Raw genomic sequence first — 5,877 nt, 5'->3', positions numbered from 1 at the left:
CTAACATTTCAGGACTCTGAATTGACCAAAGCCATACAAAAAATTGAAAAACGTTTGTTCAAGAAAAGCAACTAAACCTTAATAAGACAATAGGAGTACATGGCAGTTTAATCTGGGGCTGCTCCAATCCCCCAGCCCCAGCTCCACATTGTGATAACTCTCTGAGTGCAAGATAGGCCATGAGGACGTAACAGTCTCATGGTGTAAGGCAGCTGTCTTGATTTAGAGAAAAGAGAATAAAAACTCAATCTCAGAGGTATTGTCAAAGCCAATAGTGATGTTGCTAAAAAACAATCAGGGAAGGTGTTCATCCTTTTCTGAACAGGAAAACTTGTACACCCAGAAAAGATTGACTTTATAAGAATTGACTTGTAACTGACTGAATTACAATGTGTACCCCATCTAAACACAGATGGATTGGCAAAGAGTGGAAATTTTATTCACTTAAGGAGTTTAAGCATAAATTTTAATCAATCACTGGTTTACCACTAATTTATGATGAATCAGAGGTAACTCCTATGAAAGCAGTATTAAAAATAAAATACAAACGATGAAATAATTTTTAAAAATAGAACAGAGACATCAATGACCACACAGTACATGGGATACAGGAGATACAGACTCTACAGAATTAGCCTAGACAAGATACTAGACAAATAGACCAAACAAAATATAGTAACAACAAGCACCAACAACAAATCCATAGAGGGGATTCAAATCCATAGGCACTGAGTTAATTTCTCTAAAATGATCAGTTTTCAACAAAAAATTTATAAGGCATGCAAAGAAGTAGGAAAATATAACCCATACACAAAGAAAAAAATTCAAGAGAAGCTATCTCTATAATAGTGTCCAGATGTTGGACTTAGTAGAAAAATACTTCAAGGCATCTATTATAAATGTGCTTAGAGACATAAAGAAAACCATTCTTTAAAATTAAAGGAGTATGTGTTGACAATGACTCAATAAGGAATATCAATACAGAGACAAAATATATTTTAAAAAAACATCAAATAGAAATGTTAAAGTTTAATATTACAATAACTGAAATGAGAAATTTACAAGAAGGGCTCAATAGCAGATTTGAGCTGACAGTGGAAATAATCATTGGACTTAAAAGATAAATCAATAAAGATTATCCAATCTGAAGGATAAAGAGAGAGAGAGAAATGAACAGAGCCTCAGAAACTGGCACAAAAACAGACACCTAGATCAATGGAACAGAATCGAGAGCCCAGAAATGGACCCTCAACTCTATGGTCAACTAATCTTCGACAAAGCAGGAAAGAATGTCCAATGGGAAAAGACAGTCTCTTCAACAAATGGTGCTGGGAAAATTGGACAGCCACATGCAGAAGAATGAAACTGGACCATTTCCTTACACCACACACAAAAATAGACTCAAAATGGTTGAAAGACCTCAGTGTGAGACAGGAATCCATCAAAATCCTTGAGGAGAACACAGACAGCAACCTCGTCAAGCTCAGCTGCAGCAACTTCTTCCTAGAAACATCACCAAATGCAAGGGAAGCAAGGGCAAACATGAATTATTGGGATTTCATCAAGATTAAAAGCTTTTGCACAGCAAAGGAAACACTCCACAAAACCAAAGGACAACCAACAGAATGGGAGAAGATATTTGAAAATGACATATCAGATAGAGGGCTAGTATCCAAAATGTATAAAGAACTTATCAAACTCAACACCCAAAGAACAAATAATCCAATCAAGAAATGGGCAGAAGACATGAACAGACATTTCTGCAAAGAAGACATACAAATGGCCAACAGACACATGAAAAAGTGCTCAACATCCCTCGGCATCAGGGAAATACAAATCAAAAACACAATGAGATACTACCTCACACCAGTAAGAATGGCTAACATTAACAAGTCAGGAAATGACAGAAGTTGGCAAGGATGCAGAGAAAGGGGAACCCTCCTACACTGTTGGTGGGAATGCAAGCTGGTGCAGCCGCTCTGTAAAAACAGTATGGACGTTACTCAAAAAGTTGAAAATAGAGCTACCGTACGACCCAGCAATTGCACTACTGGGTATCTACCCCAAAGATACAAATGTAGTGATCCACAGGGGCATCTGCACCCCAATGTTTATAGCAGCAATGTTCACAATAGCCAAACTATGGAAAGAGCCCAGATGTCCATCATCAAATGAATGGATAAAGAAGATGTGGTGTATATATACAATGGAATATTATGTAGTCATCAAAAATGAAATCTTGCCATTTGCAATGATGTGGATGGAACTAGAGGGTATAATGCTAAACGAAATAAGTCAATCAGAGAAAGACATGTATCATATGATCTTACTGATATGAGGAATTTGAGAAACAAGACAGAGGATCATAGGGGAAGGGAAGGAAAAGTGAAACAAGATGAATCTGGAGAGGGAATCAAACCATGAGGCTCTTAATCTTAGGAAACAAACTGAGGGTTGCTAGGGGGAGGGGGTGGAAGGGATTGGGCTGGCTGGGTGATGGACACTGGGGAAGGTAGGTACTATGGTGAATGCTGTGAATTGTGTAAGACTGATGAATCACAGACCTGTACTCCTGAAAAAAATAATACATTATATGTTAATTTAAAAAATTAAAAACAAAGAGTCAGAGGCTTAACTGACTGAGCCACCAAGGCGTTCCTGGAGATATGGGTTTCAGAAAATAATTGAGGTTGAATGAGGTGAGAGTAAGATGCTAATCCAGTAGGATTGATAGCCTTCAAAGAAGAAGAAAGTGGAGATCTCTCTCCACATGCACTCACTAAGGAAAGACTATGTGAGCACAAAAGAAGTGGCTCTCTGCAAGCCAGGAAGAGAGATTTCACCAGAACCCAAATATGCAGGCATCCTGATATCAGACTTTCATCCTCCAGGACCATGAGCAAATAAATTTCTGTTGTTTAAGACACGCATTCCATGGTATTTTGTTATGACATTCTGAGTCAACTAAGACATGAACCCTATAGTAACTATTAAGAAAGTAACTTAAAAAGAAAAAAAACAGTAAAAACAAACAAACAAAATTAAATTGGAATTAATGTGGCACAGCAAAATAAAATCTTTCAACAAAATAGAAGTCAATGAAAGAAATGTAGGAACAAAAATGTGAAACATGTAGAAAACAAATAGTAAAATACAGACATAAATTGTCCACAAAATACTATGAAGCTGAATATATAAAGCTTTGAAAAAAATCATTACAGACATGCACCAGGGCTTTGGTAAGTAGCTCCTGCTGAGTCTTAGCCAGACCCTCCCCCAGGAGACTATTGCAGTTGGCCATCCCCTCCTTCTCCATAACCCTGTACAACCAAAAGGCCATGATCAAAAATTCCAGTTTGTCAGAGAAGATGCAACAGGACTCTGTGGAGTGTGCTACTCAGACACTGGAGAAATATAACATAGAGAAAAACCTTGCCTCCCATATTAAGAGAGTTCAACAGTGAGTACAACCCCACCTGGTACTACATTGTGAGAAGGCATTTTGGTGTTAATGTGACCCATGAAACCAAACAGTTCATCTACTTCTACCTGGGCCAAGTGACCATTCCTCAGTTCAAATCTGGTGAAAAGCATGGACTATGTCACACACCCAGTGATCCATCCAAAAACAAGGACTGCAGACTAAATTTCAAATACCAGATGCTAAAATGTTCAGCCTTGCCCAAGGGAACACCTTGATATTTGAGCCTTTATTGTGTTATTTTCTACAGGGCATACTCTATACAAATTTTTTGTTGTTATAAAACAATTAGCAAAACAGCCTACATTTGTATTTATTTTTTTCCTTAAAAATTTTTATTGTTATGTTAATCACCATACATTACATCATTAGTTTGTGATGTAGTGTTCCATGAATCATTGTTTGTGCATAACACCCAGTGCTCCACGCAGAACGTGCCCTCTTTAATGCCCATCACCAGCTAACCCATTCCCCCACCCCCTCCCCTCTAGAATCATCAGTTTGTTTTTCAGAGTCCATCATCTTTATTGGTTCATCTCCTCTCTCCAATTTCCTTCCCTTCATTCTTCCCCTCCTACTATCTTCTTTTTTTTCTTAACATATATTACATTATTTGTTTCAGAGGTACAGATCTGTGATTCAACAGTCTTGCACAATTCACAGCGCTCACCATAGCACATAACCTCCCCAAAGTCTATCACCCAGCCACTGCATCCCTTCCACCCCACCCCCACTCCAGCAACCCTCAGTTTGTTTCCTGATATGAAGAATTCCTCATATCAGTGAGGTCATATGATACGTGTCTTTCTCTGATTGACTTATTTCACTCAGCATAACACCCTCCAGTTCCATCCACGTCGTTGCAAATGGCAAGATCTCATTTCTTTTGATGGCTGCATAATATTCCATTGTATATATACCACATCTTCTTTATCCATTCATCTGTCGATGGACATTTTGGCTCTTTCCACAGTTTGGCTATTGTGGACATTGCTACTATAAACATCGGGGAGCATGTACCCCTTCAGATCCCTACATTTGTATCTTTGGGGTAAATACCCAGTAGTGCAATTGCTGGATCATATGGGAGCTCTATTTTCAACTTTTTGAGGAACGTCCATACTGTTTCCAGAGTGGTTGCACCACCTTGCATTCCCACCACAAGTGTAGGAGGGTTCCCCTTCTCCGTATCCCCGCCAAAATCTGTTATTTCCTGACTTATTAATTTTAGCCATTCTGACTGGTGTGAGGTGGTATCTCATTGAGGTTTTGATTTGGATTTCCCTGATGCCAAGCAATGTTGAGCACTTTTTCATGTGTCTGTTGGCCATTTGTATGTCTTCTTTGCAGAAATGTCTGTTCACGTCTTCTGCCCATTTCTTGACTGGATTATTTGTTCTTTGGGTGTTGAGTTTGATAAATTATTTATAGATTTTGGATACTAGCCCTTTATCTGATATTTCATTTGCAAATATCTTTTCCCATTCTGTCGCTTGTCGTTTGGTTTTGTTGACTATTTCTTTTGCTGTGCAAAAGCTTTTTATCTTGATGAAATCCCAATAGTTCACTTTTGCCCTTGCTTCCCTTGCCTTTGGCAATGTTTCTAGGAAGGAGTTGCTGTGGCTGAGGTCGAAGAGCTTGCTGCCTGTGTTCTCCTTTAGGATGTTGATGGACTCCTGTCTCACGTTTAGGTCTTTCAACAATTTGGAGTCTATTTTTGGGTGTGGTGTAAGGAAATGGTCCAGTTTTATTCTTCTGCATGTGGCTGTCCAATTTTCCCAAAACCATTTATTGAAGAGACTGTTTTTTTTTTTTTCCATTGGACATTCTTTCCTGTTTTGTCAAAGATTAGTTGACCACAGGGTTGAGGGTCCATTTCTGGGCTCTCTATTCTGTTCCATTGATCTAGGTGTCTGTTTTTGTGCCAGTACCATACTATCTTGATGATGACAGCTTTGTAATAGAGCTGGAAGTCCGGAATTGTGATGCCGCCAGCTTTGCTTTTCTTTTTCAACATTCCTCTGGCTATTCGGTGTCTTTTCTGGTTCCATACAAATTTTAGGATTATTTCTTCCATTTCTTTGAAAAAAGTGGATGGTATTTTGATGGGGATTGCATTGAATGTGTAGATTGTTCTAGGGAGCATTGATATCTTCACAATATTTGTTCTTCCAATCCATGAGCATGGAACATTTTTCCATTTCTTTGTGTCTTCCTCAATTTCTTTCATGAGTATTTTATTGTTTTCTGAGTGCAGATCCTTTAACTCTTTGGTTAGATTTATTCCTAGGTATTTTACTGTTTTGGGTGCAATTGTAAATGGGATCAACTCCTTAATTTCTCTCTATTCTGTCTTGTTGTTGGTGTATAGGAATGCCACTGATTTCTGTGCATTG

The 5,877-nt window shown here is 38.4% G+C and overlaps 1 pseudogene; it reads left to right on the top strand.

The window, feature by feature from the left end:
* The first annotated feature begins 3,326 nt into the window (after positions 1 to 3,326).
* LOC114223744 (dynein light chain 1, cytoplasmic pseudogene) lies at positions 3,327 to 3,699 on the top strand (annotated as a pseudogene).
* The last annotated feature ends 2,178 nt before the right edge of the window (positions 3,700 to 5,877 follow it).

Source organism: Eumetopias jubatus, unplaced genomic scaffold (genome assembly GCF_037043125.1).
Source record: "Eumetopias jubatus isolate StellerSeaLion01/CBP00866 unplaced genomic scaffold, mEumJub1_p1.0 scaffold_11, whole genome shotgun sequence".
Lineage (NCBI taxonomy): Eukaryota > Metazoa > Chordata > Mammalia > Carnivora > Otariidae > Eumetopias > Eumetopias jubatus.
The sequence above is the reverse complement of the archived record's forward strand: the minus strand, read 5'-3'. Positions and strand labels throughout refer to the sequence as shown.